This window comes from Bufo bufo, chromosome 3 (genome assembly GCF_905171765.1).
Source record: "Bufo bufo chromosome 3, aBufBuf1.1, whole genome shotgun sequence".
NCBI lineage: Eukaryota > Metazoa > Chordata > Amphibia > Anura > Bufonidae > Bufo > Bufo bufo.
This window is the reverse complement of record NC_053391.1, coordinates 385,618,876-385,632,263: the sequence shown is the minus strand read 5'-3', so window position 1 is coordinate 385,632,263 and position 13,388 is coordinate 385,618,876. Positions and strand designations below refer to the sequence as shown.

At 46.1% G+C, this 13,388-nt stretch overlaps 1 protein-coding gene across 3 annotated transcripts in view; it reads right to left on the bottom strand.

Moving 5' to 3' along the window:
• The window catches only part of TRIM37 (tripartite motif containing 37), a 156,416-nt gene that overhangs the window by 141,724 nt on the left and 1,304 nt on the right, over positions 1 to 13,388 (bottom strand). The gene's annotated exons all lie outside the window — the stretch shown is intronic.

Below are 13,388 nucleotides of genomic sequence, written 5' to 3'. Positions count from 1 at the left end.
GGATACAGCACTCAGTGAACAGCCAGATTCTTCAGCAATGTCTTTTTGTGGCTTACCCTCCTTGTGGAGGGTGTCAATGACAGTCTGCTGGATAACTGTCCAGTCAGCAGTCTTCCCCATGATTGTGTAGCCTACTGAACCAGACCGAGGAACCATTTAAAGGCTTGGGAAACATTTTCAGGTGTTCTGTGTTGACTAGTTGATTACAGTGTCAGTGCTCCAGATGGCGACCAAAATGGGTGCAGATGGGTGCGACGACATCACGCCTGCCTTTGCCGGGACACAGCACAGTGACGTGTGTGAGTCTAGCCACCTGCGACTCACCATCCTAGGCCGTAGACCAGAAGAGGTTGCGGTCCACATCGTGAACGTTGGCGATCGAGACATCGGTATTAGTTTGTTTTTTTGTTTTTTTTTGGGGGGGGGGGGGGTTATGCCCACATGGGGTACATTATTAGCAGGAAGGAGAGCACTGCAGGGGGCACATTACTACTGATGGGGCATTACTACCATAGGAACTGGAAACTTAATACTGAGGCACTCTAGGGGGCATTACTGGGGCACTATAGCAGGATTTTTTGTACAGGGGAATTATTACTAGGGGGGGGAATCAAAATGTAGGGTTAATATTATACTGGGGGCATTTTAGTGGACATTATTATTACCGGGGTCACAATTTTTTCAGCAGTGTAGAATTTGGAGGCATTGGGGGTGGCAGCAGGATGACATTGTTGAGACACCAGGATGGGGAGTTTGTGTTGAAAAGGTGGGTAGGTTGATTGAAAAATTGAGAAATCTAACATGTCTAAAACTCTGCAGAGACAAGAAAAATTTGTCATGGCGGTCTGGGTCAAATGGAGCAGATGAGGAAAGAGAAAGTCTACATCACAGGAGACGTCACTGGATGTATGTGGTGATGTAATCTGCTATATATTTCGTAGTGCTGGCAGTTTGCTGTATGAACAGCTGGCACACTACCGTGACCTGCATCTCACCTCCTCCTTGAAGTCTTTTTCTTATTACTATCATATGTACGGTATTTTTAATTTGGCGACTAAAAATTTAATTTGGCTCCTAAATTTTTCAGTTTAGCAGCCAATGGCTCCTATGTATTTCTTTTTTTCTGAGTCTGAAGCACCGAGTGTGACACCATGAGTCTACATTATTGAACTTGTTCACAATATTCAAATTTTCTGAGATACTGGGTTTTTATTAGCTGTAAGCCATAATTATCAACATTAAAGAAAGTAGATGGTGTTGTTTCTGAAGAAACCATATGATGTTGACTTGAAAACGCTAGAGATATAAGCAAAGTCTGTTTAACCTCGTTTATTAAAATTTGAACCCAAGTCACCCAATGATTGACTGTGCCAAATTTGAGGACCCTGCCATTAACAGTCAAAGAGCGGTAGTAATTTAAATTTTCCCATATAAAACGAATGGCTGAAATGTAATTGGCGGTTAAAAGGCTCCACCCACTTTTCCTAAATTCTAACCACACTCACCCAGTGACCCATGGTGCCAGTTTGGGGAATCTGGCTTTCATATTGTAAGACTAATAACTTTTTACAATTTCTCACTGAAGTCAATAGGGAAAATCTGATTGGTTGTTTGTGGCTTCGCCCACTTTTTAAATTTGAATTCCCGTCACCCAGTAACCGAATGTACCAAGTTTAAAGACCCTGCGATTAACAGTGTAAGAATGGCAGCAATTTAAATATTCCCTTTGAATAGCACTAGGTAATATTTGATTGGCTGTTTTAAGCTCCACCCAGTTTTTTGAATTTTAAGCCCAGTCACAGTCTGTGCCAAGATTGGGGCCTCTGGCTTTAAAACTGTGAGAATGGCAGTATTTGAACATTTTACATTGAAGTCAATAAGTAAAATCTGATTGGCTGTTTTGGGCTCCACCCACTTTTCCTAAATTTTGACCGCAGTCACCCAGTGAGTAATAGTGCTAAGTTTGGGACACCAGGCATTTAAACTGTGATAATAGCAGCAGCTTATCTGCTTTTCATTAAGGTCAAAGGCTGAAATCTGATTGGCTTTTGCTGCCCGGCCCCTTTTTTTCCTAATTGTGAACCACAGTCACCCAGTGACTAACACTTTAAGGTTTGGGAACTATGGCATTTAACGTGTAAAAATGGCAGCAGTTTTATTGTTTTCTATTCAAAATCAATAAATGAAATTTGATTGGTTGTTGGTGGCTCCGCCCACTTTTTCTAACTTTAAAGTGGAAACACCCAGTGACCACATTTGTGATATTTGAGGTCCATGACATCAATAATGTGAGAAAGGCAGCATTTTTAGTTTTTCCCATTTAAATCAATCAAATAAATCTGATTGGTTGTTTTTGGCCCCGCCCACTTTTCAGAATTTTAATCCCAGTCCTCCAGTGACCAACTGTGCCAAGTTTGAGGACCCTGCCATTAGCAGTCTAAGAGCAGCGGCAATTTTACATTTTCCCATTTAAACAAATGGCTGAAATTTGACGCAATATTGTCCGACACGTCACCTTGTAGCCCCAACCGATTGGGTAGAGTCGACGAATGGACCATAACGAGTAACAATCAAAGTAAATAGTATGTCAACCGAGGGTTGTCTACCGTACTTCCATTTTCACTTATTGAGAGGGGTTTGAACAAACAATCATTCTTGCGATTGTTCATTCAAAACCCTCATCTCACCAAGTACATTGTTTACAAGTGGGAATTTTCTACTAAAAAAGGATAATTTTTATCCCTGTATCAAAGATCATATACTCGCTTGTGAGCTGATTGTGATTAGGAATGAACCTAGGCTGAGAGAACATGGGGACCTCACTCAGGACATGGACACGAACCCTCCACTAGCTCATTAGAAGCAGGCATAGGAAGGAGTAATCAGTACTCTTGAATGTGCGAGAACATCATAGCACAGGGGTACTCAAGTACTTTTTAAAAGGTCCACATACCTGGGTCTGCCGTTGGGTGATGGTCAAAGCCACACAAAAAAAATAAAGCAATGTAATGAGGTACAAGACCAGTGTACGGCTTTAATCCTACACAATCCCCCTTAGTATCACTACACAATAGTGATGTCCCTTAGTGCCCCCTAGATAGTAATGAATTCCCTTTAGTACCCCCCTCCCAGAGTATGATGCCCCGTTAGGGCCTCCCCACACAGTATGATGCCCCTTAGTGAATCGCCTCACAACAAAATGCCACCTTAGTGCCACCCGTGCAGTAAATACAAGGGGAACACAAAAGGGCTTGGTCAGCACATCCCAATGCGCAGGTGCACGCTGCGCAGTAAATGATGCTGCCCACTTCACCACTATTCAACAGGGCGCAGATACAGTGGACAGAGGGACATGCAGGGTCTGGGAGCAGCTAGTACCCCTTCTTCTAACAACAAAACATGCAATACCCATGATGCATTTTTGGAAGAAAAAAAAAAAACAGACCTAAAAAAGCAGCACAAACCAAAATGCTTTCTATGTAGTTTTCTACATTACTAGAAACTTTCAAGTGTGAATGAGCTTTCACAAAACGTGATGAGCCATAGCAACATAGCAAAGATTTCAATCAGTGCTGAGACCTTGATCGATCACTAGAACGAGGAGAGAGAGAAGCGCTCGCATAGTGAAAGGGTTCCTACCACCACATTTTGACCTAATTAGCTGTCAGACACTAGCGATCTGCTTGTGTCTGCTCTACCTAACCATGCTATTGTAATTCCTCTCTCTGCAGCGTTTACCCTAAAAAACGTAGTTTTATTGCTATGCTAATGAGCCTCTAGGTGCTATGGGGGCGTCTTTTCAGCACCTAGAGGCTCCGTCCACTCACTATTTCTGCCGCCCAGCGCGCTCCAGCCCGCCCCTCTCCTCTAGATTGACAGCCTACTCGCGCCTGCGCCGTGTGCTTCTGTATTCGGCGCAGGGAGCAGTCCAACAGTCACTGCGCCTACATGTTCACATCCTCGTGTGTACAAGTCACTGGGCTCTGGTTGCCACATGTGTGTTTACAATGCAGCACATAGCTATTGTCCAACTTGGCAACCCATAGGTCATATCGCTGAGCGTTACATTTCCTGGACCGAACATTGCTCCTGTGAAGTCAGCAAGCGACATCATAATGATTTATGAAAACCTGATGGTTCAAACCACTACACAAACAGATCCATCATGGACTGTAAAACAGGACTCACTAAAGGGGTCCTCTCACTTCAGTAAATGGCATTTATCATGTAGAGAAAGTTAATACAAGCCACTTACTAATGTACTGTGATTGTCCATATTGCTTCCCTTGCTGGCTGGATTCATTTATCAAACACATTATACACTCGTCGTTTCCATGGTTACAACCACCCTGCATTCCATCAACGGTCGTCGTGCTTGCACACTACAGGAAAAAGCACCGGCCTACGTGAGCTCCCGCGGTCATGGTCGCCAGAGAGGCTGGCACTTTTTCCTATAGTGTGCAAGCACGACCACCGCTGATGGATTGCACAGTGGTCATAACCATGGAAACAAAAAGTGTATAATGCGAATAACTAATGAAAGCAAAGGAGGTCACATTGCAAACTGCCATGACATGACAGTCAAGAAATTCAAGTTAATTAAGGGCTCTGTGCCCATGCTGAGGAGCACAAATAGGAGGTCCACAATAAACGGGCACCGGCCATGTCCACTCCGTGCTGTGAATGTGGACGCATTGACTTGAATGGGTCCAAGATCCTCAAAATACAGGCCATGTCATATCTTCTGCAGTGCAGAAGCAGGGACCTAAAAACCCACGGAAGCACTTGTTTTTGTAGGCTTCCGATCCGTACCTCCGCTCTGCAAAAGATAGCACAAGTCCTGTGTTTTGCTGTATTTTGAGGATCGTGGACCCATTCAAGTCTAGGGGTTTGTTGGCTGTCCGTAATACGGGCACTGAGCCCTTACATTCGTGTGAATGAGCCCTTAGAGCAGTGGTTCTCAACCTTTCTAAAGCCGTGACCCCTTAATACAGTTCCTCATGTTGTGGTGACCCCCAACCATTAAATTTTTTTCCTTGCTACGTCATAACTAATTTTGCTACTGTTATGATGACCCACCAAAAACACGCACAGACACCAATACACCAAATGTTAATTCAAATACACAATTATTCATTCATAACCACAGAACTTTAGCATAAATACAAAATATTTGTAAACCAAATAAATAACTTTAAAATAAATAATAAACAACAAATACCCCCTAAAAAATAAATCAGTGGTGCGCACAGTACCCCCCCCCCAAAAAAAATAATATAAATCAGTGGTGCTCAGGGTACCGCTCAAATAAATAAATCAGTGGTGCTTCAAGTCCCCCCCAAATAAATAAATCAGTGGTGCTTCAAGTCCCCCCCAAAATAAATTAAGCCTTGCTCAGCCAAATAATTAAAATAAAATTAGCCAGGCTCAATTAAATCATTGGTGGCAGTGGTGCTCAGCGGCGGTGTCAATAACGAAAAAACTCGGACCTCAGCAGACAGTTGGCCCGACTTACCCATCCAGACGTCAGGCTCCTTCAAGCACAGGCAGTGATAGGACATCACTTCCTGTGCGCGAGGATAAGGGGCCGCTGCTGCTGTGCGGGCGACCCACAATAGGAAGCCTCGGGCGACCCCCCGGAAAGGGCCGATCGACCCCCCAAAGGGGTCGCGACCCCTAGGTTGAGAACCGCTGCCTTAGAGTCTGTTCGTACACTGCAAACTGGGTGACATTTTGGGGGCTTGTGACCCAATGACTAGATTTCCATACTTTACACTCTCAAGTAGTTTTAATTTACAACGCTCGTCCCAGAACCAATTAATATTGGAACTTGTGGAACTGACTTATCATCTGAAGTCTGTGTCGGCATTAGTGATTTAAAAATATGAGTAATAGAGTCATGCCCCGGAAAATGGCCTGAAACCTGCAGAAAGCATCTAGAAAAAACGGGAGCATTGGCACTATGAATACAGAATGCTGTTTTTAACCACCTCAGCCCTCAGTGCTTAAACACCCTTAATGACCAGGCCACTTTTTACACTTCTGACCTACACTACTTTCACCGTTTATTGCTCGGTCATGCAACTTACCACCCAAATGAATTTTACCTCCTTTTCTTATCACTAATAGAGCTTTCATTTGGTGGTATTTCATTGCTGCTGACATTTTTACTTTTTTTGTTATTAATGAAAATTTAACGATTTCTTTTTCACTTTCAGTTGTAAAATTTTGCAAAAAAAAACGACTTCCATATATAAATTTTTCTCTAAATTTATTGTTCTACATGTCTTTGATAAAAAAAAAAATATGGTTTGGGTAAAAGTTATAGCGTTTACAAACTATGGTACAAAAATGTGAATTTCTGCTTTTTGAAGCAGCTCTGACTTTCTGAGCACCGGTCATGTTTCCTGAGGTTCTACACTGGCCAGACAGTACAAACACCCCACAAATGACCCCATTTCGGAAAGTAGACACCCTAAGGTATTCGCTGATGGGCATAGTGAGTTCATAGAACTTTTTATTTTTTGTCACAAGTTAGCAGAAAATGATGATTTTTATATATTTATTTTTTTTCTTACAAAGTCTCATATTCCACTAACTTGTGACAAAAAATAAAAACTTCCATGAACTCACTATGCCCATCAGCGAATACCTTGGGGTGTCTTTCCAAAATGGGGTCACTTGTGGGGTAGTTATACTGCCCTGGGATTCTAGGGGCCCAAATGTGTGGTAAGTAGGTAAATGACCTGTGAAATCCGAAAGGTGCTCTTTGGAATGTGGGCCCCTTTGCCCACCTAGGCTGCAAAAAAGTGTCACACATGTGGTATCTCCGTACTCAGGAGAAGTTGGGCAATGTGTTTTGGGGTGTCATTTTACATATACCCATGCTGGGTGAGAGAAATATCTTGGCAAAAGACAACTTTTCCAATTTTTTTATACAAAGTTGGCATTTGACCAAGATATTTATCTCACCCAGCATGGGTATATGTAAAATGACACCCCAAAACACATTGCCCAACTTTTCCTGAGTACGGAGATACCACATGTGTGACACTTTTTTGCAGCCTAGGTGGGCAAAGGGGCCCACATTCCAAAGAGCACCTTTCGGATTTCACCGGCCATTTTTTACAGAATCCCAGGGCAGTATAACTACCCCACAAGTGACCCCATTTTGGAAAGAAGACACCCCAAGGTATTCGCTGATGGGCATAGTGAGTTCATGGAAGTTTTTATTTTTTGTCACAAGTTAGTGGAATATGAGACTTTGTAAGAAAAAAAAATAAAAAAAATAAAAATAAAAATCAGCATTTTCCGCTAACTTGTGACAAAAAAAATTCTAGGAACTCGCCATGCCCCTCACGGAATACCTTGGGGTGTCTTCTTTCCAAAATGGGGTCACTTGTGGGGTAGTTATACTGCCCTGGCATTCTAGGGGCCCTAATGTGTGGTAAGTAGGTAAATGACCTGTGAAATCCGAAAGGTGCTCTTTGGAATGTGGGCCCCTTTGCCCACCTAGGCTGCAAAAAAGTGTCACACATGTGGTATCGCCGTATTCAGGAGAAGTTGGGGAATGTGTTTTGGGGTGTCATTTTACATATACTCATGCTGGGTGAGAGAAATATCTCGGCAAACGACAACTTTTCCCATTTTTTATACAAAGTTGGCATTTGACCAAGATATTTATCTCACCCAGCATGGGTATATATAAAATGACACCCCAAAACACATTGCCCAACTTCTCCCGAGTACGGCGATACCAGATGTGTGACACTTTTTTGCAGCCTAGATGCGCAAAGGGGCTCACATTCCTTTTATGAGGGCATTTTTAGACATTTGGATCCCAGACTTCTTCTCACGCTTTAGGGCCCCTAAAAAGCCAGGGCAGTATAAATACCCCACATGTGACCCCATTTTGGAAAGAAGACACACCAAGGTATTCAATGAGGGGCATGGCGAGTTCATAGAAATTTTTTTTTTTGCCACAAGTTAGCAGAAATTGATTTTTTATTTTATTTTTTCTCACAAAGTCTCCCTTTCCGCTAACTTGGGACAAAAATTTCAATCTTTCATGGACTCAATATGCCCCTCAGCGAATACCTTGGGGTGTCTTTTTTCCAAAATGGGGTCACATGTGGGGTATTTATACTGCCCTGGCATTCTAGGGGCCCTAAAGCGTGAGAAGAAGTCTGGAATATAAATGTCTAAAAAAATTTCGCATTTGGATTAGGGATCGACCGATTATCGGTTTGGCCGATATTATCGGCCGATATTGAGGATTTTGAACGTTATCGATATCGGCATCTATTTTGCCGATATACCGATAACGTATGGGGAACACAGATCGCGCTGCTCTCAGCGCTCTCTGTGTTCCCTCCGCAGCACAGGGGAGAAGGAAGCAGTGTCTCCTCCCCCTGTGCTGCTGCTGCCGCTGCCGCCAATGAGGGGATAGAACATAAGAGGAGGGGAGGGGCTGTGGCCGCTGCGCCACCAATGAAGATAAGCCTCTCATTCATTCATATACAGGAGGCGGGAGCTGGCTGCAGAATCACATAGCCGGCTCCCGACCTCTATGAGCAATAGCTGCGGTCCGCGGTAGTTAACTCCTCAGGTGCCGCGGATCGCAGCTACCGCTGATAGAGGTCGGGAGCCGGCTATGTGATTCTGCAGCCATCTCCCGCCTCCTGTATATGAATGATCGAGAGACTTATCTTCATTGGTGGCGCAGTGCGCCCCCCAAGCCCCCCAGTATTAATCATTGGTGGCGCAGTGCGCCCCCCACCCCCATCCCAATCCCGGCCAATAGTAAAAACATTGGTGGCGCAGTGCGCCTTCCCCCCCCACCACCCAGTATTAATCATTGGTGGCAGTGGCCACAGGATCCCCTCTCCCCTGCTCCTCCGATCGGAGCCCCAGCTGTGTAAGCCTGGGGCTCCGATCGGTTACCATGGCAGCCAGGACGCTATTGAAGCCCTGGCTGCCATGTTCAGCTCCATGCTGCTGTGTGCACTATGCACAGAGCAGCAGGGACAGTGTGAGATCCTATTCACCCTGATAGAGATCTATCAGGGTGAATAGGACAAAGGTTCTAGTCCCTAAGGGGGTTAAAAGTTTGTAAAAAAAACCACAAAAATATTAAGTATAAATGAAAAAGATTTATAAAAAAAAAAATACACATTAACAATAAACAAAAAAAATACACATTAACAATAAACATATAAATTTTCATCAGATTTGTGTAGGAATTTTTTTTTTTTCTCAAAAATGAAAATTCCCAGAATATCGGTATAAATTATCGGCTATCGGCCTGAAAGTTCACAAATTATCGGTATCGGCCCTAAAAAATCAATATCGGTCGATCCCTAATTTGGATTCCGTGAGGGGTATGGTGAGTTCATGCGAGATTTTAATTTTTTGACCGGATCCGATCCATGTATCAGTGGATCCGTAAAAAACATACGGACATCTGAATGCAGCCTTACAGGGGGGGTGATCAATGACAGGGGGGGGGTGATCAATGACAGGGGGGGTGATCAGGGAGTCTATATGGGGTGATCACCCCCCTGTCATTGATCACCCCCCTGTAAGGCTCCATTCAGACGTCCGTATGCGTTTTGCGGATCCGATCCATGTATCAGTGGATCCGTAAAAATCATACGGACGTCTGAATGGAGCCTTACAAGGGGGTGATCAATGACAGGGGGGTGATCAGGGAGTCTATATGGGGTGATCAGGGGTTCGTAAGGGGTTAATAAGTGACGGGGGGGGGGGGTATAGTGTAGTGGGGTTTGGTGCTACTTTACTGAGCTAACTGTGTCCTCTGGTGGTCGATCCAAGCAAAAGGGACCACCAGAGGACCAGGTAGCAGGTATATTAGACGCCGTTATCAAAACAGCGTCTAATATACCTGTTAGGGGTTAAAAAAAAAAAAATCGCATCTCCAGCCTGCCAGCGAACGATCGCCGCTGGCAGGCTGGAGATCCACTCTCTTACCTTCCGATCCTGTGAACGCGCGCGCCTGTGTGCGCGGGTTCACAGGAAATCTCGGCTCACGCGAGATGGCGCGTATATGCGTCGCTGAGCGCAGGGCTGCCGCCTCCGGACCGCAATCCTGCGTTAGGCGGTCCGGAGGCGGTTAAAGGGGTTGTCCCATGAAAAATATTCTACAGTTTTCAAACCAGCACCTGGATCTGAATCCTTTTGTAATTGCATGTAATAAAAATGCAATTACATTATAGCTACTGAGTTAGTCAATGACATCTGTATAGTGGCACTTAATTTCTTTCACCTGCTCGCTGAGAAGGCCGCACATGCTAAGTTTCATCTTTCAACTGCCCCCTGAGCAGCGATAGGGAGCGCATGGACACGCCCCCTGAGCTGAGAGAGGGAGCGCATGGACACGCCCCCTGAGCTGAGATAGGGAGCGCATGGACACGCCCCCTGAGCTGAGATAGGGAGCGCATGGACACGCCCCCTGAGCTGAGATAGGGAGCGCATGGACACGCCCCCTGAGCTGTGATAGGGAGCGCATGGACACGCCCCCTGAGCTGTGATAGGGAGCGCATGGACACGCCCCCTGAGCTGTGATAGGGAGCGCATGGACACGCCCCCCTGAGCTGTGATAGGGAGCGCATGGACACGCCCCCTGAGCTGTGATAGGGAGCGCATGGACACGCCCCCTGAGCTGTGATAGGGAGAGCATGGACACGCCCCCTGAGCTGTGATAGGGAGCGCATGGACACGCCCCCTGAGCTGTGATAGGGAGCGCATGGACACGCCCCCTGAGCTGTGATAGGGAGCGCATGGACACGCCCCCTGAGCTGTGATAGGGAGCGCATGGACACGCCCCCTGAGCTGTGATAGGGAGCGCATGGACACGCCCCCTGAGCTGTGATAGGGAGCGCATGGACACGCCCCCTGAGCTGTGATAGGGAGCGCATGGACACGCCCCCTGAGCTGTGATAGGGAGCGCATGGACACGCCCCCTGAGCTGTGATAGGGAGCGCATGGACACGCCCCCTGAGCTGTGATAGGGAGCGCATGGACACGCCCCCTGAGCTGTGATAGGGAGCGCATGGACACGCCCCCTGAGCTGTGATAGGGAGCGCATGGACACGCCCCCTGAGCTGTGATAGGGAGCGCATGGACACGCCCCCTGAGCTGTGATAGGGAGCGCATGGACACGCCCCCTGAGCTGTGATAGGGAGCGCATGGACACGCCCCCTGAGCTGTGATAGGGAGCGCATGGACACGCCCCCTGAGCTGTGATAGGGAGCGCATGGACACGCCCCCTTAACAGCGGCAGAAAAGACACTCCCCTCGAGCTTTCAGCTTCATATAAATCTAGCAGAGCAATGAATGGGGAAATCTCTGGATCCATGTGAGGTGCAGGGCTGGTTCTGGCTTTGCTAGAAAGATGGAAAAATTTCATTTTTTACATTAATCGTGGGATAACCCCTTTAACGCCAAGCCATGGTGACTGCACTAGGTAGAAAAGCACTGCCATTTACACCACTGGTCTGATACATCTGTCACACCAGTTCACACTGTTGAAAACTTCTGACTGATCGTCCAGAACTCAGCAAGCTCTGTTGGGAATTTGTGGGGGATTCACGAGTGGTGCCAGCGGTCATGTGCCGCTCCTGCACATATTACCACAGACGTGCAAGGTGACGGCACATCACACTTCTAGCCGGGCAGGAACAGGGATGGCCAGACAAAGATAGGTTAGGTTTTTTATTCTGTATTCTCACACCAAGCCCGGCCATTCCAAATTTTTTTCCCTCAGACACCCCTTCAAAAATGTGTACACCTATAATTTTTTCCCTCCAAATAGTAGTACATGTATAAAATTGCCACATATATCATGCCACGTGTCATTTTACAAATTAAGGCTACTTTCACGCTAGCGTTTTTGCTGGATCCGGCAGGGTTCAGCAAAAACGTTTCCGTTACTGCTAATACAACCATCTGCATCTGTTATGAACGGATCCGGTTGTATTATCTGTAACATTGCCAAGACGGATCCGTCATGAACTCCATTGAAAGTCAATGGGGAACGGATCCATTTTCTATTGTGTCAGAAAACGGATCCGTCCTTATTGACTTGCATTGTGGGTCATGACGGATCAGTTTTGCTCCGCATCCCAGGACGGAAAGCAAACCATGGCATGCTGCGGTTCGCTCTCCGGTATGAGAACTGAATGCATTTTGGAGCATTCCGTTCTGTTCAGTTACGTTTTGTCCCCACTGACAATGAATAGGGACAAAACGGAAGTGTTTTTTTCCGGTATTGAGACCCTATGACGGATCTTAAAACCGGAAAATATTAACGCTAGTGTGAAAGTAGCCTTAGACATTATAGATAGATCGACTCTACTGATGGATGAGCAAGTAATACAGGGACATACCGAACCCTGCACAGCAGTGTGGCGAAGGAAGAGGGGGAAACCCCATGTATGGGCACATAGGCCCCTAAACCAGGGTGCTCTCTGCAATGCCCATTTCAGACCAGCCACTCACTTTAGCCAAATGTTGGCTGCTGCGGTAATTCAAAGCAACATCCCAGTGCCATTATAGTGATGCCAGGAAAAGCATGCGATTTTCAGGTTATAGTCACACAGGATGAGAAAAGGACAAAGGTCCAACAAATCCAACCTCAGATCAACTATGGTACGACCACACGGCAGTCGGGTCGCGGTTGCAACGTCACCACACTACGGTCGAGCACTGTGCGGACGTACAGGCGCTAATTAAACTAATGAAGATGGCATCATCATCACCGCAGTCACCATCATTAATGGCCGCACGGCACCTTCAATACCATGCAGACTGACTAAACAGAGTGGTCTTCTTTGGTTTAATTACAGCCCGCTGCGGCCTGTATTGCGCCATGTAGTCTTAGCCTTAGGGCTCGTGCACACGGCCATTCCCCGGCTGTGCCCCTATTGCAGCCTGCAAACAACAGGTCCGCAATACATGGGCACCGCATCACAGAATGGAGGCACGGAGTGCTTCCGTGGGGTTTCTGTCCGTTTCTCTGTACTAAAAAAAATAATAATTATATATAAAAAATAGAACATATCAAGTTGAATGGTCTGCAGCCATCTGCGGCAGCCGCACAGATGATGCCCGTGCATTGGGGACCACAGATTGCGGTCTCCAATGCACGAAATGGCCAGCACACGTTTGTGTGCATGAGACCTTACACATCATTAACTGTAGATTATAAGCATCCATTGGTGCATCGTTGGCAGTCCTTGCACTTGCTAGAAAATGTATGCCAGCCACTGACTGGCATAGATTTTGGGCTTTTTACCTGTCATAAATTAGTAAATTTGCCGGGGCCAGGCTCCTGACCGTACCTCGCCTATGTGTTGAACTTGGCCTAA